Source organism: Macaca nemestrina, chromosome 13 (genome assembly GCF_043159975.1).
Source record: "Macaca nemestrina isolate mMacNem1 chromosome 13, mMacNem.hap1, whole genome shotgun sequence".
Lineage (NCBI taxonomy): Eukaryota > Metazoa > Chordata > Mammalia > Primates > Cercopithecidae > Macaca > Macaca nemestrina.
The window spans coordinates 25,042,645-25,067,569 of record NC_092137.1 but is presented as its reverse complement, the minus strand read 5'-3'; the positions used below and the strand labels follow the sequence as shown (position 1 = coordinate 25,067,569).

General features: G+C 45.8%; 1 protein-coding gene and 1 pseudogene across 2 annotated transcripts in view; one reads left to right on the top strand and one right to left on the bottom strand.

The window, feature by feature from the left end:
• Positions 1 to 24,925, bottom strand: part of LOC105479806 (EFR3 homolog B) — a 115,149-nt gene that overhangs the window by 70,617 nt on the left and 19,607 nt on the right. The gene's annotated exons all lie outside the window — the stretch shown is intronic.
• On the top strand, positions 5,934 to 7,796 carry LOC105479805 (succinate--CoA ligase [ADP-forming] subunit beta, mitochondrial-like; annotated as a pseudogene).

Genomic DNA, 24,925 nt, shown 5'->3' with positions numbered 1-24,925 from the left:
TCATGTCATTGCACTCCAGCCTGGGAGACAGAGCAAGACTCTGTCTCAATCAATCAATCAATCCATCCGTCAATGGCCTGAAACCTTAATAGACATCACACCAAAGGAGATATGCAGATGGCAAATAAGCCTATGAAAAGATGCTCCATATCATATATCATCCAGGAAATGTAAATTAGAACAATGAGATACCACTCCACACCTATTAGAATGGCCCAGATCCAGAACACTGACAACAGCGCATGCTGGCAGGGATGTGGAGCAGCAGGAACCCTCATTCATTGCTGGTGGGAATGCAAACTGGTACAGCCACTTTGGAAGACAGTTTGGCAGCTTCCTACAAAATTAAATAAACTCTTTCCATACGATCCAGCAATCGCACCCCTTGGTATTTACCCAAAGGAAATGAAAACTATGTCTACACAAAAACCTGCACATGGATGTTTACCGCAGCTTTATTTAGAATTGCCAAAACTTGGAAGCAACCAAGATGTCCTGCAGTGAGTGAATAAACTGTGGTACATACAGACAATGGAATATTATCTAGCACTAAAAAGAAATGAGCTATCAAGCCATGAAAAGACATGGAGGAAACTTAAATGTATATTACTAAGGGAAAGAAGCCAATCTGAAAAAGCTACATACTGTATACTCTAAAAAATAGAGTCTTCAAAGAAAAAAGAAAAAGTACATGGGGTAGGAGAGCAGATGCTCTGGAGAGCAGAGCCACAGTCCCCAAACTGTGTTCCATGAAACACTAGCTGTGTGATGCTAACAAGCATTTCCCAGAAAAAGGCTCTAAGGACAAATAAATATATGAAGCCAGGCATACTAAATCCCCCTATACCAGATTCACAGCACAAATAAATATATTCTGAAAAGTCAACAGCCACCAGCACCCTCCTTTTGGCCAAGTGCAGTGACTCATGCCTGTAATCCCAGCACTTTGGGAGGCTGAGGCAGGCGAATTACTTGAGGTCACAAGTTCTAGACCAGCCTGGTCAACATGGTGAAATCCTGTTTCTGCTAAAAATATAATAATTAGTCAGGTGTGGTGGCACAGGCCTGTAGTCCCAGCTACTCAGAAGACAGGCAGGAGAATCGCTTGAGCAGGGGAGGTGGAGGACGGAGCGAGCTGAGATTGTGCTACTGCACTCCAGCCTAGGCAACAGAAGGAGATTCCGTCTCAATCAATCAATCAATCAATCAATCAATCAAATCATTGTGATGAATATTTTTATTATGCTTTTTTCAAGACATTTATTACCTACTTTAAAAACAGGTGGGAAATAGTAAGGAATATAATACCATAAATGTATCACATTAGGAACAGCCCTAATTTTAGAGTTTAAAGTGTAGTGGTGTTTAAGTCCTGCTTCAGTCACTCGACCTTTGAGTTCCAGGCCCAATTCCGTCATTCGACCTTAAGTTTCCTTATTAATACAATAACAGATTTTCCCTAAGTTACAGTTTTATGATGGAAATCCCAGATCATTTGCCATAGAATCTAAAAAGAGAGAACTTATCTTGAGCTCTGATGGTTGGGGAAGGCTTCTCAGAAGAGAGGTACAAGAAGACAGGGGGTAGGGTTCATGGCAGTGAAAAAGACAGTGGGTCCTATTCCTTGTGAGTCAGGCACAGCTCTAAAATACTTCACAAGCACCAACTTTTGTAATCCTTACAACAACCTGTGAAAGGAAAATAAATCTTGGGGCCCCCAAATCACTAAGCTGAAGGGAAAAGTCAAGCTGGGAACTGCTTAGGGCCAACCTGCCTCCCATTCTATTCTAAGTCACCCCTCCACTCACTGAGATAAATGTATATCTGATGGCCTCATTTGAAGAGGCTAATCAGAAACTCAAAAAAATGCAACCATTTCTCTTTTATCTACCTATGGCCTGGAAGCCCCCTCTCCACTTTGAGTTGTCCTGCCTTCGCCTCAAGTTGTCCCACCTTTCTGAACTGAACCAATGTACATCTTACATATATTGATTGATGTCTCATATCTCCCTAAAATGGATAAAACCAAGCTGTACCCCGACCACCTTGGGCACATGTCGTCAGGACCTCCTGAGGCTGTGTCATGAGAGCGTCCTCAGCCTGGCAAAATAAACTTTCTAAATTCACTGAGACTGGCCAGGCATGGTGGCTCACGCCTGTAATCCCAACACTTTGGGAGGTCAAGACAGGTGGATCACTTGAGGTCAGGAGTTCGAGATCAGCCTGGCCAACATGGTGAAACCCCGTCTCTACTAAAAATACAAAAAAAGTAGAATGGCATGGCAGCGTGCTCCTGTAATCCCAGCTATTCAGGAGGCGGAGGCACAAGAATCGCTTGAATCTGGGAGGCAGAGGTTGCAGTGAGCCGAAATCACGCCACTGCACTCCAGCCTGGATGACAGAGTGAGACTCCTTCTCAAAAAGATAAATAAATAAAAAGTAAAAATAAATAAATAAATTAATTTACTGAGACCTGTCTCAGATGTTCTGGGTTCACAAACCCAGGGCATAGGTACTATTTGTTTTTTTTAGACAGAGTCTTGCTCTGTCGCCCAGCCTGGAGTGCAGTGGCACAATCTCTGCTCACTGCAAGTTCTGCCTCCCGGATTCATGCTATTCTCCTGCCTCAGCCTCCAGAGTAGCTGGGACTACAGGCACCCGCCACCACGCCCGGCTAATTTTTTTGTATTTTTAGTAGAGACGGGGTTTCACCGTGTTAGCCAGGATGGTCTCGATCTCCTGACCTCGTGATCCATCCGCTTCGGCCTCCCAAAGTGCTGGGATTACAGGCGTGAGCCACCGCGCCCAGCCCCAGCATAGGTACTATTTTTATCACCATTTTATAGATGAGAAAACTGAGTCATTAAGTGGTTAAGTTACCTGCCTAGAGCCACACAGCTAATAAATGGCAGACTAGAATCTGAACCCCAAAAATCTACCTTCAGAGTCCATGTTCTGAAATATAAAACCAGGGAAGCGATGCGTTACCATTGTCACAGAGCTAGGGAAACTGAGGCCTATGTGGAAAGAGAACCACTAGGTCAGTGCATCTCAGGCTGTAGAGTGCACGAGTCCCTTGGGGATCTGGTTAAAATGCAAGCTCCGGCCGGGCGCGGTGGCTCAAGCCTGTAATCCCAGCACTTTGGGAGGCCGAGACGGGCGGATCACGAGGTCGGGAGATCGAGACCATCCTGGTTAACACGGTGAAACCCCGTCTCTACTAAAAAATACAAAAAACTAGCCGGGCGAGGTGGCGGGCGCCTGTAGTCCCAGCTACTCGGGAGGCTGAGGCCGGAGAATGGCGTGAACCCGGGAGGCGGAGCTTGCAGTGAGCTGAGATCCGGCCACTGCACTCCAGCCTGGGCTACAGAGCGAGACTCCGTCTCAAAAAAAAAAAAAAAAAAAAAAAAAAAAAAAAATGCAAGCTCCGATTAGACTCTGGGGTGAGGCCTGAGACTCTGCATTTCTTTGAGGTTCCCAGGGGATGCTGATGCCCCTGGTCCTAGGACCACTCTTTGAGTCTGCAAACCACCAGAGCATGGTGGTTAAGAATCTGGGCTTGGAGGTCAGACAGGCTTAGGATGAAATCCTAGCTCTTCTCATTTCTTACTCTCTGGCCCTGTGCAATAGTCCACACTTCCTGGGTAGGTAATCGAAGCTGACGGCAGGAGATTCCCAGTTCTCCTCTCCAAGAGGACAGCTGGGGGAGCTTTGGTCAGGAGCGCCCAGCCTCTGGGTCCCAAAGCAGCTTGGGGGTGCTGGGAACCCACAAGCACCCCTAGAAAGCTTCCAACCCAACAATGGTGAATTCTAAGTAGCCACAAAACCCAGCTAGGAAAGAAACAAATAATAGACATTAAAAAGAAACTAAAAACAGTTCATTGTAACTAGACACTAAGTAATATGTTTTTATATATTTCTTCAATCTTACTCTGATGGTATTTATTCTTTTTTTTTTTTTTTTTTTTTTGAGACGGAGTCTCGCTCTGTCGCCCAGGCTGGAGTGCAGTAGCGCGATCTCAGCTCACTGCAAGCTCCGCCTCCCGGGTTCACGCCATTCTCCTGCCTCAGCCTCCCGAGTAGCTGGGACTACAGGCGCCCACAACCGCGCCCGGCTAATTTTTTGTATTTTTAGTAGAGACAGGGTTTCACCGTGGTCTCGATCTCCTGACCTTGTGATCCGCCCGCCTCGGCCTCCCAAAGTGCTGGGATTACAGGCGTGAGCCACCGCGCCCGGCCAAGGTATTTATTCTTAATGTTAGTATTCATAATACAAATTGTGGAGTTTAACTCACAACTATATGCTTATAAAAGAATCATTTAATTCTGAGCCATTTTATTTCTAAGACAGAAGCACTTTCCAACAGGTCGTCTTTCACTCTCTGGGGATCGTGTCTGGCAGATCCAACCACAGTAGCCGAAGGTAAATTTATGAAGGATCCTCTTCTGTCACTAGGAGCTGTCTTACCTGATATTTTCATACCTATTTTAAGGAAGAGAGGGAAACGTGATATGGCCAATTCCCTAGTATGTAGCTGCACTGCCACTGAAAAGGCAAATCGGTAGGAATAAACCAAATGTTCAATGACATGATTTTGGCAGCTTCCTCCTTTAAAACCATAAGAATGGTGAGACCTCCCTCAATGGCTCATTTTGCCCCAAACCCCCTGTCTGGAATGTTCTTTCCCATGTCCTCTGGCCTCCCACTCTCATGTCCCTAAGGTCTCTGCCCAAATGTCACCGAGCTGGAAAGAGCTTCCCTGACCAGCATTCCACTTTAATTTTCTGTCCTGATTTATTCCTTTTCATAGTGCTTTTTACCAATGGACACAGTTCATCGTGTCTACACTCCATCTCCCCACTAGAAGGTAAGCTCCTCAAGTATGGGACCTTTGTCCATTTGTCACCACTGTGTCCCAGGGCTGGAATAGGGTCCAACCCACGGGTGGTGGTGGCAGGGGGTGCTCATACAGGTTTGTCAAATGAAGGGACGACGGTGTGATTGAGCAGAAAAGCAATGATGAATTTCAAGGTCAGTAATTTCAAAGTCAGTAAGTCAAAGTCTATGAGGCACTTAGCAAAGGATCTCCGGGTGCTTGCAAGATAGTGCTCCCAGGGTAGCTCTGGGGAAAAGTTCCTGTTATAGAACAGTTGGCTCCTGTTCCTGAACTTGGTGCCCAGCCCATCTTCTAGGGCTGCCAACACCTGTAGCTCCTGAGGCCTGGCTCACTGGGACCAGTCTCTCTCCAGGCAGACATGCCGGACATCAGGGAGCCTGGGTCAGAGTTCCTCCTGTCCGCCCAAGGCCTCTAGACTGCTTTGTCCTCACTCCCCCAACCCCCTTAGCTGGCTCCTGGCTTGGCCTGTGGCGGTAATCCTGGCTGCTCATCAGAATGACCCCTGTGCTGTGAAGAGGACCCAGAGGTGTTTAAAATGCTCCAACACAATTCCGGCACACAGCCAGGGTGAGATGCCACCAGCTCCTTGTCTGTCCAACATGTGAGAGCAGATCCTGCAGCTGCTGGCAGCCTCACCACAGAGGACGCAGGACCCTCACCTGGGCCACCAGCAGCATCTGGGTCCCCATGACCCCTAGGTGTCACAGCCCTGTTTCTTCTTTGGCCTGCTTGCTGGATCCTGTTTGCCTGACTGAGCTGTCCCCTTGATCACAGCCACCCCCTACTCAGGGCGATTGGTGGTTTGAAACAAACAAAGTCTCAAACACTACATCATACTTTTCAAAATCTAGGTCCCTTCCCCCAAACTCCCTACTAGTAACCCAGCATCACCTGCCAGGCCCACTGAGATACATTATTTCCTTTGATTTATTTCCTCTTCTTCATTGCCACTCTGGTCTCTCTCATGCTGATTTTGAAATCTAAAAAAATTCCAGGGGCCTGTATGGCTGCAGAAGGCACCGAAGGGATGGGTCTGACTCAGAAATGGCAGCCTCCATGTTCTACAGGCGGCTGTTGGCTACAGCCACCCTTCGGAGCCACCTGCTCTGGATGGCCCTGTGGGCCACTGCTCAAGCTCTAGGAGGTTCTGGATTGTTGAATAACCATGGACTCCAAGTACAGCAAAAACAGCACAGGAATCTCTCACTACATGAATACATGAGTATGGAATTATTGCAAGAAGCTGGCATCTCTGTTCCCAAAGGATATGTGTGGCAAAGTCACCAGATGAAGCTTATGCAATTGCCAAAAAAGTAGGTACAGAAGAAAGAAATAACATGTGCAGGATAAACTGTAACTATGAGTACTGCTGGCAAGTTCTCTGGGACTCACAAGTAGTAAGAAGCAGGTTCAAAAGATGTTGAGATGAAGGCGCAGGTTTTAGTGGATGGTAGAGGAAAAGGAACATTTGAAAGTGGCCTCAAAGGAGGAGTGAAGACAGTTTTCTCTCCAGAAGAAGCAAAAGATGTTTCCTCACAAATGATTGGGAAAAAGTTGTTCAAAAAGCAAATGGGAGAAAAGGGCAGAATATGCAATCAAGCATTGGAGCGAAAGTACCCCAGGGGAGAAGACTACTCTGCAATAGTGATGGAAAGGTCATTTCAAGGTCCTGTATTAATAGGAAGTTCACATGGTGATGTCAACATTGCAGATGTTGCTGCTGAGACTCCTGATGCAATTAAAGAACCTGTTGATATCGTAGAAGGCATCAAAAAGGAACAAGCTCTCCGGCTTGAACAGAAGATGGGATTTCCACCTAATACTGTGGATTCTGCAGCAGAAAACATGGTCAAGCTTTACAGCCTTTTTCTGAAATATGATGCAACCATGATAAGAAATAAATCCAACAGTGGAAGATTCAGATGGAGTTGTGCTGTGATGGATGCAAAGATCAATTTTGACTCTAATTCAGCCTATCACCAAAAGAAAATCTTTGATTTATAGAACTGAACCCAGGAAGATGAAAGTGACAAAGATGCTGCTAAGGCAGATCTCAACTACATTGACCTCAGTGGAAATATAGACTGTCTAGCAAATGGTGCTGGTTTGGCCATGGCCACAATGGATATAATAAAACTTCAGGGGCTGGGCGTGGTGGCTCATGCCTGTAATCCCAGCACTTTAGGAGGCCGAAGTGGGCACATCACCTGAGGTCAGGAGGTCGAGAACAGCCTGGCCAACATGGTGAAACCCGTATCTACAAAAAATACAAAAGTTAGCCAGGTGTGATGGTGGGCACCTGTAATCCCAGCTACTCAGGAGGCTGAGGCAGCAGAATCGCTTGAACCCGGGAGGCGGAGGTTGCAGTGAGCCAAGATGGTGCCACTGCACTCCAGCCTGGACAACAAGAACAAAACTCCGTCTCAAAAAAAAAAAAAAGCTTTGGGGAGAGACTCCAGCCAACTTCCTTGATGTTGGTGGTGGTGCTACAGTCCATCAAGTAACAAAAGCACTTAAGCATATCACTTCAGATAAAAAGGTACTGGCTATTCTGGTCAACGTTTTTGGAGGAATCATGCAGTGTGGTGTTTTTGCACAGGGTACAGTCACGGCAGTAAAAGATGTGGAAATTAAAATACCTGTTGTGGGGGTTACAAGGTACACGAGTTGATGATGCTAAGGCACCGAGAGTAGACAGTGGGCTTAAAATTCTTGCTTGTGACCACTTGGAGGAAGCTGCTAGAATGGTCAGAAGGCTCTCTGAAACAGTGACCTTAGCCAAGCAAGCGCATGTGGATGTGAAATTTCAGTTGCCAATATGATCTGAAAACCCAGAGGATGGCTGAAGGTGTTAAATGTGTTATAATCATTAAGAATGCTGTGTTCTGTGTTATTGTTCTTTTTAGCATGTGGAGATTGTAATTGCCATGTAGGTATACAAACTTTTAAAAGCATTTGGTTTGCATTTAATTCTACTATTTATAGAACGGACTGTTTGTATAAAGAATCTAGAATGCAGGTATCTAATTTCTTTTGTTGCAGCCAGTCTTATTTGCTTCTTCTACAAAATGTAACTTGCAATATGTCTGTTTATTATTGTTGGATACAAAGTTCTTCATTGATAAGAGTCCTACAAATAAAATAAATTTTAAAAAATTCCAGGGTTTACCACCAGCTCTGCACTAAGCACTAGGACAAGCACTTTACAAATATTTTATATAAGACTTGTAACAACCCCATAAAGTAGATACTATTATTCTCATTTTACACATAAAAAGGCAGGATCAGAGAGGTTAAGTGCCCTGCCCAAGGTCACATAGCATGTTCTTCTCTGCCATGAAACTTCCCTAATTCTTCCATCACTTTCGAAAAAACATATCTCTAACAATTTCCCAAGTTTATCTTGTGCTCTCCTTTGCCACAGCCACCTTGCTGGAAGCCTCCTTAACACCTGCCACTCAGTCCCGGGCACCTGGCCAGTCTCATCGCTTCAATTCATTCTTTATGTAGCTCTAAGGCAAATATTTAATTTAGTTTGCTTCATGGTCAAGCAGGTAGCATGGCCTGTGCTGCATTAAATGTCAACCCTTCAACTTAGGATTTAACAAGGGATGCCCCAATAGAGGTGGGGACAGTTGCTTCATCTTCAAGTCCTTCCTCCACTGTAGGGGGTCCTCTCACCCATGCCCTGCCTCCTGGAATACTCTGTGTCCAGCAGCCAGAATCCACAGTGAGAAGGTCTGGGAGGCTGGAAGAGAAGCAGATTGGGGGAGCCACACAGCCCCGTAGCTGTGAATGAGAGGATGTTTGGGTGACGGGGACCGGTCACAAGCTGGAGATGTTGAAAGAGCAGGAGAGTCAGCGCCACGGACCTGACACCTGGCGGATCCTGACACCTGCTGAGCTCCCTGGAAGCCTTCCATGAAGAACACCCTCCGACCACAGGCACAGCGTGCTCTCTGCCAGCTCAACCTCTGTGCATCCTTCGCACTGTATCACCTTATATAATCTTCTCCCACTGCTTGTTCAGGCGAAGTTATTTCAGTGACTCATCGTTTCTTCTCCCAAGATAAACTGTAAATTCCTAGGTCTCATTTTCTTCTGACCTCAATACAGTATCCTGAGCCCAGCAGGGCTGGAGGAAAGCTGGCGTGATGTGTGACTTCACCTGCCTTTGATCAGCGTGAGACTCGGGGAAGTCACCTCCCCTCCTGGCCTTTCCTTTCCTTCTTATAAACATCAACTCCCTCATCCCCATTCACCAAGAAAAATGCCTTTTTGCTCAATATAGTTTGTATTTATTTTCTCAGCTTTATAATCTTCTTGTAAAGACAAGGGCTGGACTTGATCATTCCTACCAAAGCAAATGGAATTCTTTTTAAACAATTTACAATAAAATCTGACCCAGGGCTAATGGCATGGACACCCCCTTCAAATGAATTGGAGGAAATGGAACAAAGCTCAGAAGGAGAGGTACGTCTCATTCAAGTGCCTTCCATGAGGCACTTGTGTTCACTGACATTAATGGACCCCAGCAGTTTGCAGGGCACTTGCAGGGTAGCGTGGGGAAGAGAAGGAAGTTTAAAATAGACAGGTTCTGCTATCGAGGAACTTACTCTCTAGCTGGGGACACAAAACCTGCACACATTTAAGGTCAAGGATATGTCACAATGAGACTAAGGAGTCCATAAAACTGAAGAAATCTCTGAGTTTAATGAATCTAGGAAGGCTTCCTGGAAGAGGTGACATGTGAGATGTGAGGGGTGGAGACAGCTGGTAAGTACTGGTGAATCCATGAAACAAAAAATCAATAACCCTCCAATAGGGACAATTTTAAGAAAAACAAAAATGTTCCCTCTTTTCTTTTCCCTTTTTCCTTGCCTCTGAATTTAAAAGGAATAGATGCTCACAGGTATAAATTTATAAAACGGGGGAAAAAAGAAAATGAACATCACTTAGAATCATGTAATTCAAAGATGACTATTAGAATTTCAGTGTATTTGTTCTAGTTTTTGTGTCCATGTTTATGTATATTTTTAAATATATATGCATAAAATAGGGATCCTACAGGATAGTGTTAAAACCTAATTTCTTCTTATATTGTGAGCACTTACTTTCTTACTGAAGATTTTTTGGCCAGGCATGGTGGCTCATGCCTGTAATTCCAACACTTTGGGAGGCCAAGGCAGGTGGATCAGGAGGTCAGGAGTTCAAGACTAGCCTGGCCAACATGGCAAAACCCTGTCTCTACTAAAAATACACAAAAAAATTAGCTGGGCATGGTGGCAGGCGCCTATAATCCCAGCTACTCAGGAGGCTGAGGCAGGAGAATCGCTTGAACCCAGGAGGCAGAGGTTGCAATGAGCCGAGATCGTGCCATTGCACTCCAGCCTAGGCGACAACAGCAAGACTCCATCTCAAAAAAAAAAAAGAAAAGAAAAGAAAAGAAAATGTTTCAAAACTTAATTTTAATGGCTACTTATTATTTCATCTTTTGACTGGATCCTGATTTATTTAATCATTCTCTGTTGTTTCCAGTTTTTCATTATTCTGAGTGACGCAGCAATTTGCCTTTGGTTATTAAAGCCAGGAATCATACAGGCAGAGCCTGGTTTTGTTTTATTGGTGATAAGGAAATCGAACAGCACCACGTGGCTGCAGGACTGGTGTGCAGCAGAGGGGCACATCTGCAGGGGCCGGGACCTATATCTCGTCTGGGAAAGATTCAGGATTGAAGAGATCAAGAAGAAATGCTGATGAAAATGAATTTGGGGAAGGAGGCAGGATTTGAGTTTCCAAACAGATCTTACTGGGAGTAGAATTAAACAGCAGCTGAATTCTCCCTGGGGAGACAGTGTGGGTGAGACTTGCCTGAAGTAACAGACAAATCAGTAGCTGTCAGTGGCCTGACCTTTTGGAGCTCTGGAGCTTCCGAGATGCTCACCCGTTTCTGGCCAATCTTGGTTAATCTGATTGCCACCTTAATTGAGGATGGGAATTTAAAAGGAGAGAAAAGTGTCTGATTGATTTAATGTCAGGGCTTCAATTCTTCACGAACTACAGGCTTCTTTTGGCTTCGATATGCTCTTCAAGCAAAGAATAGATGAAAATAAACAGAATGTTTTTCCATTCTCTGTCTCTCGGGACCACTAACAGCAGGAAAATTTTATCCCAACCATTTTGGGGAAATAGAAAGCCTGGTTTCAAATACAGTTCCAGCTTTGGCAAGCTGTACAATCTTGTGTGCCTTGGTCTACTTATCTGCAAAATGGGAGGAAGGGAATCTACTTAATAGGGTTGTGGTGAAGACTAGATAAGTTAACACGGTGAAGTTCTTACAACTATTCCCGGCACACAATAAGAACTCAGTAATTGTTAGCTTTCATCATCATCATCATCATCAGTATTACTATGATAATTATTATTAAAATCTTTTTCCCAACTTAGGAGAAAAAAGGCAGGGTAGAAAAAAATGGAATGTTGGAGCAACGATAGCCCTTAATGTCCTTTATCTTTATTTTATTCTTGGATGTGAAGTACCAATCACGGTTAAGACATCTAAATCCAAGGCCAGGCATGGTGGCTCACATCTGTAATCTCAATACTTTGGGAGGTCAAGGTGGGAGGATCACTTGAGCCCAGGAGTTTGAGACCAGCCAGGGCAACAAAGTGAGACCTCATCTCTAAAAATAAAAATAAAATCAGCCAGGCATGGTGGCGCATGCCTGTAGTCCCAGCTACTTGGGAGGCTGAGGTGGGAGGATTGCTTGAGACTAGGAGGTCAAGGCTGCAGTGAGCCGTGATCATACCACTGCACTGCATACCACTACACTCTAGCCTGAGTGACAGAATGAGACCCTGCCCAAGGACAAAGCTCCATGAGGAAACACAAGTGAAAGGGCGTCATGATGACCGTCAGCAACAGCTAACGTGTTTTGAGCTTGTCTGTTCCAGGCATTATGCATTCTTTCATTTTAATCTTTACAAAAAGCCTATGAGGTTGATACAGTTATCCTTGTTTTACAGATGGCACTAAACCTAGGCTCTTATCTCATATGTTGACTTGTAAAATTAAAGAACTGAGGTCTTTGCCTGCAAATACCTTGTATTGTTGGTAGGTAAAAAATAGAATTGAAAATATATTCACCAGGAACATGGAACATATAATCAGGATCATACGAATTAACTGTCACACACACACAGAGCAGGGTTGCTGAGGAAACTAGAGATGGGATAGAAGGTGTCAGAGGAGACTAATTTTGAACATTATTTAAAAGAGAAGGATTCCATTGTTTGGTGAGAAAGAGGGTTTTCCATGTCAGAAAGGGTGAAAAGAAAACAGACATTTCCTGACTGCCTATTATTTTAACTGCCTAACTTGAGCACTTTGTTAAAAAAAATAAAATACCATGAGGTTAGTATTGTCCGTCTTCAGAAGAGAAAACCAGGGCTCAGAGAGGTTGCCTGATTCGCCCACGATCACACAGGAAGTGAGGAACAGAGTCAGGAACAGAGCCAGGGAGGCCCTCTGACTTCGGAGATGTGGGAGATTTGAACTAAGAGTAAATATTCCAGGTGGGGATATGAAGAAAATGTGCTCAAGTAGGAAAGGACAATTTCCAGAACAGATTATTCTTGAAAAGTCATGTGTAACTGATGTAATCTGAATGGGCTCTGTGGATGGTACCACCATCAAGTTCCTAGTGTGGATACTGAACTATAGTTATGCAGATGTTCACACTGGGGGAGGCTGGGTGAAGGGTACACAGGACCTCTCTGTGCCTTTTTTTGCAACTGCCCATGAATCCATATTTCAAAATAAAAAGTTTTTTAAAAATTGGCAGATAGGCCAGGCATGGTGGCTCATGCCTGTAATTCCAGCACTTTAGGAGGTGGAGACAGGAGGATCACTTGAGGTCAGGAGTTCGAGACCAGCCTGGCCAACATGGTAAAACTCCATCTCTACTAAAAATACAAAAATTAGCCTAATGTGGCACATACGCCTGTAGTCCCAGCTACTCAAGAGGCTGAGGCAGGAGAATCACTTGAACCTGGGAGATGGAGGTTGCAGTGAGCCTAGATCGTGCCATGGTACTCCAGCCTGGGCGACACAGAAAGATTCTGTCTCAAAAAAAAGTTGGCAGATAGTGAAGGCAAAGATGCTTCTTTCTTTTTTTTTTTGAGATGGAGTCTCACTCTGTCAACCAGACTGGAGTGTAGTGGTACGAACTTGGCTCACTGCAACCTCTGCCTCCCGGGTTCAAGCAATTCTCCTGCCTCAGCCTCCTGAGTAGCTGGGATTACAGGCATACGCCACCATGCCTGGCTAACTTTTGTATTTTAGTAGAGATGGGATTTCGCCATGTTGGTCAGGCTGGTCTTGAACTCCTGACCTCAAGTGATCCACCCTCCTCGGCCTCCCAAAGTGCTGGGTTTACAGGCATGAGCCACTGTGCTCAGCCAAAGATGCTTCCTTTGAGTAGAGGTGGTAACTGGTGGAGGATTCTGGCTCAGGAGCCTGATGAGCCATGGGAGCACAAGAGCATCCCAGCATCATGCCAGAGCCTCTCCTGCCACCCCCTAGAGTGACCAACCAGCCCCACACCAGGTTGGTCACAACTGGAGGGAGAATAAGATTTGCTGACTCATATAGTGAGTATCCATTACGGGTCCTCCCACTGTGCCAAGAGCTACCTGGCAATATGAGACACTGCCAAGACAGGACTGGTTTGGAGGCTCTTACAGTCTAGTTAGAGACAAAAGGCACAATAAAGACTGAGGCAGGTGGATTACTTGAGCTTAGGAGTCCGAGACCAGCCTGGGAAACATGGCAAAACTCCATCTCTACAAAAAGTACAAAAATTAGCCAGGCACGGTGTCACACACCTGTAGTCCAGCTATTTGGGAGGCTGAGGTGGGAGGATCACTTGAGCCTGGGAGGTGGAGGTTGCAGTGAGCTGAGATTGCACCACTGTACTCCAGACTGGGAAGCAGAGCGAGACTCTGTCTAAAAATAAAGTATTAAATAGCTTAAATTACATACACAGTTTTGTATTTTATAGCATAAGAAGAACATGCCTTGGAATTCAGCAAAACTGGGACCATGAGCTATGTGACCTCAGGCAGGTGTGCCACACCCTCTGTGGGTTTCCTTGTCTGTGGGAGGTGAGCAAAACACCGAATATGTGCTGGGACACACACTGGGCTCTGTAGCTGGCAGCTCCCTAGTCCTCTTCATTCTGTTTCTTAAGTGTTTATCCTGGTGTTGAATTGTCATCATAATTATCATTTTGAATGTGTGCTTCAAATTCCAGTGAGAAGATCCACAATAATGCATCAAATCTTTTCCATATTGTTTGACGTATATCTTGTTTACACTTTCGTGCTATTTAAAACAATGCTGGAAAGAGTGTGTAAACATTATAGCTGTTTCCATTTTGTGGATTATTTCCTTAGACTGGATTTCCAGCAATGGAGTCAAAAGGTACACATATTTTTAAGACTCAAGAATTTCAATGGTCTCTTCGGGAGCAGGAAAGGCCTGAGAGTAGCTAGAGGGCAGATTTCAAGCAGCAGTCCTGTGGGCCCCAAGGCTGCAAGAAGCTCTGACTGCCCAGGTGAGGAACTCGGTGGCATTCTGCAGCTGCAGGGAGTCATTTGATGTCTTTCTGAAGAGGAGGTACTGGAGGATGAGAATGGTGTATTAGGATGGGTAGCCATGGGTCTGGCTATGGTTGAATTTGAGTTTAAAGAGCTCAGAAGAAGGGAGAACATCTAGAGAAGAAGCAGAAGTCAAGGCATAAGAAAATAAGGATGCCACGTGCAGGGGCTCACGCCTGTAATCCTAGCACTTTGGGAGGCTGAGGTGGGAGGATCGCTTGGACCCAGGAGTTCAAGACCAGTCCAGGCAACATAGCAAAACTGCGTCTCTACCAAAAAATGCAAAAATTAGCCCAGTGCAGTGGCATGTGCCTGTAATTCCAGCTATTCAGAAGGCTGAGGTGGAAGAATTATTTGAACTCGGGAGGCGGAGGTTGCAGTGAGCCGAGATCACACCACTGCACTCCAGCCTGGGTGTCAGAGCAAAACCCTGTCTCAAAAAAAATAAAGATAAGAAGAGAAAATAACGGCCGGAGCCTGGGTGGTGGGGAAAAGAGAACAGAAAGGAAGGGCCAGATGGCCCAAGCACTGAGTAACAGCCACCCACATCCACAACTGCCAGCACCCAGAGGGAGAAGCTGAGCGCCTGGAACTGATGACGAAAGCGGGGACCCCACCCCCGGAGCTTCATAGCCACACTGGCAATGCAAACTGGATTAGAAACTCATCCCACCACTAAGGAAGGTTGGCACCAATAAAACCACACAACCAGAGTGATGTGCGAGGTTTGATACCAGCCATAAGAAACAAGAGGAACTGGGGCCAGAGTCTGAAGACTGCCCAGTAAAACAGATACATTGAAAAGCTGATGAAAACTCAGGGAGGAAAGCCACAGGCAGGAGCCTTCCAGAACCAGCATCTATTTCTCTCACACCTGCCAATCACAGGCACAGGACATACTTCACCAGGATGTTTGTAAACAAAGGAACTCTGAGGGGAGCTTAGCCAGCTGGCTGAAAGGTATCGATTAAGTAAGTACAAACCTCCATGACATAATTTGGAAGACAACAAAATAATTTCAGCAATAAACAAGACATAATTTAGGCAACCACATGGAAACATTCCTAGGCTAGAGCATTTAATGAGGAAGATATATACTCAACTGCATCCAAAGTAGGACCAAAACTATGAAAGTTACGACTACATTAGGACAGGGGATGTGCAGAAAAGAAAAGAGCTTGGCTGGCCGGGCGTGGAGGCTCACACCTGTAATCCCAGCACTTTTGGAGGCCGAGATGGGTGGATCACGAGGTCAGGAGTTCAAGACCAGCCTGGCCAACATAGTGAAACCCCGTCTCTACTAAAAATACAAAAAATAGCCAGGTGTGGTTGTATGCACCTGTAATCCCAGCTACTCAGGAGGCTGAGGCAAGAGAATCGCTTGAATCCAGGAGGCGGACGTTGCAGTGGGCCGAGATCACGCCACTGCACTCTAGCCTGGGCGACAGAGCGAGACTGTCTCAGAAAAAAAAAAAAAAAGAAAGAAAAAAAAAGCTTGGCCTGTGGAGGATTAAACATCAGTGAATTTTCTCCTTTGTTTTCATTTCCATTAACACGTGTGGATCTCTGCCTTAATCCGAATGGATATCTTCACCCTTCCAATGTTGTGTGTGTGCCTTCACAGCTTGTCAGATGAGCAGATGAACAGAGTCTGTCCCTCTGAGCCTCTGCGCCCTCCATCTCTTCCCACGTCCACTCCACCTTTCTCCCTTCCTCAGCTCTTCATTGACAGTGGCCCACTCCTGCCAAATATCTCCCACTCCCGACTGCTGGAGGGACGTTTCAAATGGAAAGGCTGTCACTTGCTGTGTACTGCTTTCCTCCTTCATTTTCTTATCAGCCATCACTAGCTCCTCCAGAGTGGAATTTTAAAATCATCAGAAGCCGGCTGGATGCGGTAGCTCACGCCTGTAATCCCAGCACTTTGGGAGACTGAGGCAGGCGGATCACTTGAGGCCAGGAGTTCGAGACTAGCCTGGCCAACATGGTGAAACCCCCATCTCTACTAAAAATATAAATATTAGCCAGGCATGGTGGCGCGTGCCTGTAATCCCAGCTACTCAGGAGGTTGAGATAGGAGAATTGCTTGAACCCGGGAGGAAGAGGTTGCAGTGAGCCAAGATTGCACCACTGCAGTCCAGCCTGGGTGACAGAGTCTCAAAATAAATAAATAAATAAATTCATTAGAAGCCCCCAATAATCACAGGGAAAATATTGTGTAACGAGGTAGGAGGCAGGACTTGACTCTGGGGGTGGGGGGGCCTTGAACACCGGACCAAAGTGAGGACTAGCTAAAACAAGGTAAGGCAGAAGCATCTTTTCATAAGCCACACCCACCAGTGTGCTATGTCAGTTTACTACTGCCATGGCAACAGCCAGGAGTCACTGTCCCTTTCCACAGCAATGACCTGATGAATCAAAAGTTACTACCCCTTCCTTAGAGATTTCTGCACATACTGCCCCTTAATCTGCATATAATTAAAAGTAGGTATAAATACCGCTGCAAAGCTGCCCTGAGCCACCATTCTCAGACAGATTGTCTATGCGGTAGCCCTGCCTTGCAGGAGCAGTCATGGAGCTGGAACACCACTGGAGCTGTAATGCTGCCACTTCAATAAAGCTGTTTTCTTCTACTCTATCACTAGCTTGCCCCTGAATTCTTTCCTGGGCAAAGCCAAGAACCCTCACAGACTAAGCCTCACTTTGGGGCTCGCCTAGCCTACATTAGTATTGAATCTTTAATAATCTTCTTTTTAGCATGGTTTGAAATCAGGAAGAGGGGAAAAAAAAGCATCAGACAAGATACATTGTGGCCACCAGAGACAAGTGATGGCTTCTCAACTCGCTTTAATTGACCCTGGCTTTTCTGTTGTGCCCAAGGTCTGGCCTCCTTTGCTTACTTAGAAAGTGACTCCAGTACAGGCCAGGCACAGTGACTCACGCCTGTAATTCTAACACTTTGGGAGGCCGAAGCGGGCGGATCACCTGAGGTCAGGAGTTCAAGACAAGCCTGGCCAACGTGGTGAAACTCCATCTCTACTAAAAATACAAAAATTAGCTGGGTGGGGTGGCAAGGCTGAGGCAGGAGAATCACTTGAATCCGGGAGGCGGAGGTTGCAGTGAGCCGAGAACATGCCACTGCACTCCAGCCTGAGTGACAGAGTGAGACTCTGTCTCAAAAAGGAAAAAAAAAAAGAGGCTGGGCACGGTGGCTCATCCCTAATCCCAGCACTTTAGGAGGCCGAGGCAGGCAGATCATGAGGTCAGGAGATCGAGACCATCCTGGCTAACACGGTGAAACCCTGTCTCTACTAAAAATACAAAAAATTAGCTGGGCGCGGTGGCGGGCGCCTGTAGTCCCAGCTACTTGGGAGGCTGAGGCAGAAAAATGGCGTGAACCCGGGAGGAAGAGCTTGCAGTGAGCCGAGATCATGCCACTGCACTCCAGCCAGGGCGACAGAGCGAGACTCCGTCTCAAAAAAAAAGGAAAAGTGACTCTGGTACAGATCATATGGTGAATCTTTGTCTTATTCATTGCTCGACACCTAATATTCAAATGCTAGCCAACACATAGGTCCTTAAACCCAGTTATCTTACGCTTGTGCCCCAGGATAAGCTTAATGAACGAGGCTTGAGAAATGTAACTTAGAAAACGAGGCGTGGAGCCTTCCTGATCTTGCTCAAGTCTGCACTGACTCAGCTTGCAGATGCCTGCTGTCTGTGTCTGTCAGCTTCAAATTGTTATTAATGTCTCAGTATTTTTAGGGCCCATCACAGCCTGTTTGATAAAATCTAAGTTTCAGCTCCTCAGTGTGGGGAGTGGAAACAGATCAGAGTAGGACACAACTGTCAGTTTCCTTAAAAAAACTAAATAAATAATGGCTCCCCAGCCGCATCTCAGACTTACGGCTCATACACACGTCAGCCCTGACCCTGCATACACAGTCCAGGAGAACCAGGGGTGAGAGCACCACAGGAGAAATATGGACGCTTTTCCTCCCCTTGGCTCAGAAAGCCCGTGTCTGGGTATCTGCACCTGCTCGTATGCACAGAGAAGCAGGTAAGAGATGGATCTGGTGCCTTTGTTTGGAAACAACCTACAATGCTCATCAATAGAGGACTGGATAGGCCAGGTACAGTGGCTCACACCTGTAATCCCAGCACTTTGGGGGCCAAGGTGGGTGGATCATTTAAGCCCAGGAGTTTGAGACCAGCCTGAGCAACATGGCAATATCTCCATCTCTATTGTTTTTCCAAAAGAAAAAAAATGTTTTAATATTAAAAAGAAGACAGAGGCCTGACTAAATAAGGAAGGAAACAGTCATGCAATGCACACTAGGCAGCAGCTGAACTGAATGAAGCAGAGCTCTGAGCACTGCCCCAGACAGCTCTCAAACATACTGTTAATTCAAAAGGAGGCTGCGGCTGGACGCGGTGGCTCACGCCTGTAATCCCAGCACTTTGGGAGGCCGAGGCAGGCTGATCACGAGGTCAGGACATCAAGACCATCCTGGTTAACACGGTGAAACCCCGTTTCTACTAAAAATACAAAAAAATTAGCCAGGCATGGTGGCGGGCTCCTGTAGTCCCAGCCACTCGGGAGGCTGAGGCAGGAGAATTGCTTGAACCCAGGAGGCGGAGGTTGCAGTAAGCTAAGATCATGCCACTGCACTCCAGCCTGGGTGACAGAGCGAGAGTCTATCTCAAAAACAAAACAAAAAAACAAACAAAAAACAACAAAAAAACAAAAACTAAAAAGGAGGCTGTAAAACACCTATGATATGATTCCGTTTGTGTGCACCCTCACAGGCCAAACCAACGGGGTGTGTATGTAACTATGTGCGTGAAATATGCTGTTATGAACAAAGAAAGATCTGTAATAGATATACAGCACAGTGTTAACGCTGGTTACCGCGTAGAGCTGGGTGGGGGCGCCTAGGGATGGAGGGGTGAGGAACGAGTTAAACTGCACTACCCAATATGGTAGCCACTAGTCACTTGTGGCTACTTAAATTAAATTAAATAAAAAAATTCAGTTCCTCCAGCAAACTAGCCACATTTTATGTGCTTACTAGCCACCTGTGGCTAATGGCTACCACACTGGACAGTGGAGACACAGAGCACTGACATCATTGCAGGAGTATTACTCATGTAATTTAAAATAAATGTAATTTTTACTATTTCTCCCATTTTCTCTTCAGGATAAAACTCCTTACAAATCTGATGAGCAAAAGTTGTCTTTTAAAGATTTGGAATCTTGGAGTTAAAGCACGTATGCACACACGTATACATACAGGAACTGTTTTCTAAACTTGCTCGGCTCTGTTCTTGCTGGAATTTTGAACCAAAGGAGCTGATTGAAGATCTAGAAGTCATTTTGTTTATTCATGCACACATGGCATGCAACACAAAATGCATCAAGTCCTTTAGACATAGAAGGTGAAAAGAAATAGAATGCACAAGTCCCTGTCCCCTTAGAGTGACAGCATGAGGCCATAATGAAAGGAAGCACAAGCGTCACTGAGGTCAGACAGCCAGCGTGCTAGGACTTCCTTCAGAGGGTGGAGACATTGTTTTGGTTTAGATGCCTCCCCATGGAGATGAAGTATCAGTAACAGGTGGACAAAGACAAGAAAGGAAGGCATTCCAGGCAGGGGGAACAGCATCAGTAAAAGTGTGGGGGTGCCAAGCACAAGGGAATGTTCTGAGAGATATCAGCTAGCCAGCCTGTCTAGAGTAGCACTGGTGAAGCTGCAGGTGTCAGGGAGGGGACTGATGGTGAAAGGCCCTTAAATGCCAGGCCAAGAGGGGAGTGCTGTCATTATGACTAAATAACAGCCACTATCACCTTCTATGGTGCTCTTAGAATGCGTAAGGAATCTACTTCCAGTGGATAAACAAATGGAGCAAGCTCTGAACCTCCCAGGAGGCCACTAAGAATGTCTCTCTCCTGGAAGAAGAGCAAGACAAGGCCCTGAACTATAAATGTCCAGCTGGAAGTGTGACAAACTTGGGGGCGTCATACTGGGCTAGTGTGTGACGTGGGGAGGTCGGGGGATATCTGGTCTCCAGCCTGCAGTGAAGTGCTAGGGAATTATAAAAGAAAGTCAGAAAGAAAGCAGAGGCTTCTGACTGGCGTCCACCTGCCCCATAGCCAAATGGTTACATGTGGGATCGGAGTAGAGGACCAGAGATGAGGTGGGTGGAACACAGGCTACATCTGCTGCTCTCCCTCCCTTCATGTGGGAGGGGTTTCCAAGGAGACATTCAGAGGCAGAGGACAGCAGAGGGCTTCAGGAAGAGCCTCCCAGCACCTGCCCGTTCACACCGGGTGAGTGTGTGACATGGGTGGGCTGGGAACAGCCCAGAGCAGAGGCCATCATCACAAAAGGAGACAAGGACCCCAGGGCACTGGGTCCTGACAGCTTAGGGGAGGTGAATTTCGAGAAGAAAAAATGGCTGAGAGAGGAAGAAGCAGTGAGAACTGAGAAGCAGGTGAAGGCACAGGGCCTGGCACTGGTGACCTTCCTGAGAAGTTGTCAGTGGGGAGGTGACATTTGAATTTCAAATAGCATGAGGTGAATAATGACTATGAAAGGGGGAAAGGTACAATCTCAGCTTCAATGACTGCTGGCTCAAGAGCACTGTAAAATATTATATAATCAGCTGAGCACGGTGGCTGACACCTGTAATCTCAGCACTTTGGGAGGCCGAGGTAGGAGGCTGGCTTGAGCACAGGAGTTTGAGATCAGCCTGGGCAACACAGTGAGACCTCATCTGAACCAAAAAAAAAAAAAAATAGCTGGGTATGGTGATGCACACCTGTTGTCCCAGCTGCTCGGGAGGCTGAAGCGGGAGGATCATTTGAGCCAGGGAGTTCGAGGCTGCAATGAGCTATGATTGTGCCACTGAATTCCAACTGGGGTGACAGAGCGAGACCTTGTCTCAAAATAAATAAATAAATGTTATAGGAATAATTTATTTAACAACAATAACAATGGGAGCTGTTGTTGCTTTGTCTCTGAATAGATCGGGGCAGATGTGCCACCTTGGTGTGCCCCCCCAACCCCTAGATGGGAACAATTGAGGGATGCAGGCTGCTTCTAACACCAGCAGTGCAGGTCTTTGGGAACCAGTGACCCCAGGCTAGGGGTGAACTGCTAAGGTGGTCCTGACACCTGGCTCCAGTTGTGTCCTTAGAATCCAAAATGTGTTTTGTAGCTTTGATGATAAAATTACTGTTAATTTATTGTTGGTATTTTATAACTTGATTGGTATTCACTTTAAAAATGTTATTTATCAGTGTAAGTAATGTATTGGTTACATTTTTGGAAGGAAGTGCTTTGTAAGCCTTTTAAGCTCCAGCAATCCCAATAAATGGGAGCAAAGGGAAAAAAGTTAATGCTTCCATATACAGCTTTCTTTAAGGTGATCTAAGCTCCTCATGGAAATTCATTCATCTGAATACCTACTATTTGGCACCTCGAGGCATTTGATTTTTTCAAGTGCATGTGGACTCTGGGGGTAAGAAGCATTCCAATAAATAACTCGTACTCTCAAAGAGCTTGCATCATAGCGAGTAGAATCTATCACATGAAGACAATAGTGTTAGAAATCAGGATTTGGGCTTTACAACACATTTATGCTTTCCCCTTTCCCAAAATATGCCCAGTTTCCTATTGTGGTCAGCAGGCAGCCTATAAAAAGCAGGGTTACTCACCTTCAGCTTTCTCAATGAACACACAGTGTCAAATATAGAAACAGAGGAAGCTTTATTGTTATGGAGCCAAACTGATTGAGATCAAGTGTAAGTGCTTTAAATATACAGACGAACTCACAGATTTAAGACGCAGATTCTGAAAAAGCTAAAGATCCAAGATCAATCATTCAAACGCCCAAATATATCATCAGAGAGACTGTTGCAGCATGCACGTAGTGCCAGAACACAAGACAGGCGCCATGCCCAGAGCCTCCGAAACGTAGAGCCAGGGCCAGGGTGGTCATGGTGCCAAAGAGAAATTTCAGAAGCAACACTTTTGAAATGCAAAACAGAATCAGAAGCAAGCACCAGAATTCTGCAAAAATGCAAAACAAGTACTAGGTTGAGCCCTACTAAAAATGCCAAGTAAGCAGCAGGCCAAGCAGAGCCAAGACCCATTTTTAATGAAGCAGCTCTAACGCGCATGGGCCTTCTGGGAACACCTGCATGAGGAAGGAAGTCCCTCAAGCAGATTCTGCCCACCGCAAGAAGCCAGGAGCAGACAGAGTGAGAACGCAGCTGGAAAGAGACAGCTCCTGAAAAGCTCTAAATGAGGAGTGGAAAACCCTTCCTCCAATGCAGACCCTCAGGCCCCTGGAGAGGGTGACCCTGTTACTGCCACACTGTCATTAAAAGGATCGGTTGATGGTAAAATATGTATTACAAGCTCTGTAATTAACATCAGCATCAGAGCATCAGCTAACATCTATAAAGCTCTCACAATCGGTCAGGAACTGTTAGGAGGTTTGAATGCATTTTTTACCTAATCCTCCCAACAACACTGAGGTGGGGTCTATCTCCATTTTACAGATGAGCAGAATGAGGCTTAGGGCAGTTAAGTAACATTTCCAAAGTCACATTAACTGCTACACGGGGTAGCTGGATTCAAACCCAGGGCTGTCTGACTGCAGGGTCTTCACACTTAACCCCCGGCCTGCAAAGGACACACTGAGATTAATCCATTTCAGTGTGCCATTAGAAAAAAATATACTATTCCTAGCCAGGGAGTATAGGTCCTTACACAGAGGTGTCACAAGCCAGCACATTAAGGAACAGGTGAATAAGGTCATTAAAGCCTCTGTGTTCTTAGGAGAATGGCATTACTGTGAGCTGTGAGGTCACAAAAGCCCCAAGGAGGAAATGGAAAAATCAATCCTTCAGCCAGGCGTGGTGGCTCACGCCTGTAATCCCAGCACTTCGGGAGGCTGAGGCGGGTGGATCACTTGAGGTCAGGAGTTCAAAACCAGCCTGGCCAACACAGTGAAACCCCATCTCTACTAAAAATACAAAAAAATTAGCCGGGGCTGGTGGGTGGGGCAGGTTGGGGGGCACCTGTAATCCCAGCTACTCAGGAGGCTGAGGCAGGAGAATCACTTGAACATGGGAAGCAGAGGTTACGTGAGCCGAGGTCATGCCACTACATGCCAGCTTGGGCGATAGGGCAAGATTTGTCTCAAAAAAAAAAAAGAAAGAAAGAAAAAAAGAAAAATCAATCCATACCCAGATCTGCTCAGCTATGTCTGTGATTGTGCTGAGACAGTGCCAGAGGCCTAGGAGAGTCAGGTTTTGTCATTGAAGGTCCCCTGAGAGTCAGCAATGCTAATGGCAGTGTCCAAAAGGCAGGTCTGACACCCAGATGGTCCTGCTGTAAAGGCCTCCACCCACTGCCCTGCCGGCACCATCAGCCTCCCAGCTGCCAACTGGATGGACTTCCCGGGTCAGCTTCCACTGCTTGCTACTCGGCACGTTAAGTTGTCTTGTAGCCTGCGGCCCCAGCCTGCAGCCCCGACCAGCAGTTCTCAATAAGCCCTTTCACTGGTGCTGGGCTGCTGGTAAGAGTCCTGGTGCGGGCTGGCACAGGCCCTTGACCATCCGTCTCCTAGTATACCCACTGCCAGCACTGCAAAACAGCCCTGGGATTGTTTGCACGGATGTTTTCTTCTCTTTCAGGGTTTCCTGTTTTACTGCAATATAATTAACATGCAGTAAGATGCACACATTTAAGCATTCAGTACCTTGAGTTTCGACAACTGCTTTTACACTTGTGTAACCATCGCCCAAACAAGAGGTGGGACATTGCTAATCCCCTCACAAAGTCCCCCTTTCCAGTCAACCCACTGGCCCAACTATCTGATTTCTATTATCATAGATTTGTTTTTGCATATATTCTTACATAATGATTTCTGAAACGTAATTAGAAGAGTCTAGACAGCTACCCACAAGGCCCTTGGTGATGAAGAACACTTTTAATTATATTTACGTTCTGCCATTAAAAATACATGCTCACTTCTGAGCATTAAGTTTTAGGGAAAAAAATTAAAAATTAAAAATACGCACTCACTACATGAAGTGTAGAAAATACAAAATACGTTTTAAAAGAAAGTTGAAACCATTGCATACACTGCCTATGGCCTATGAGGTGGCCCTGCTCCTCAAGGAACAGTAAAAAAAAAAAAAAAAAAAAAAAAAAGAAAGAAAGAAAAAAGAAAAAAAAATTAAAAGAAAATTTAAATCACCCATGATCCTTCCACCTAGAAATAACCACTGTTTGTGTTCTAGTGGGTTTCTTTCAGGGCCAGTACATCTGCAATTATTACAGGGTGGCTCC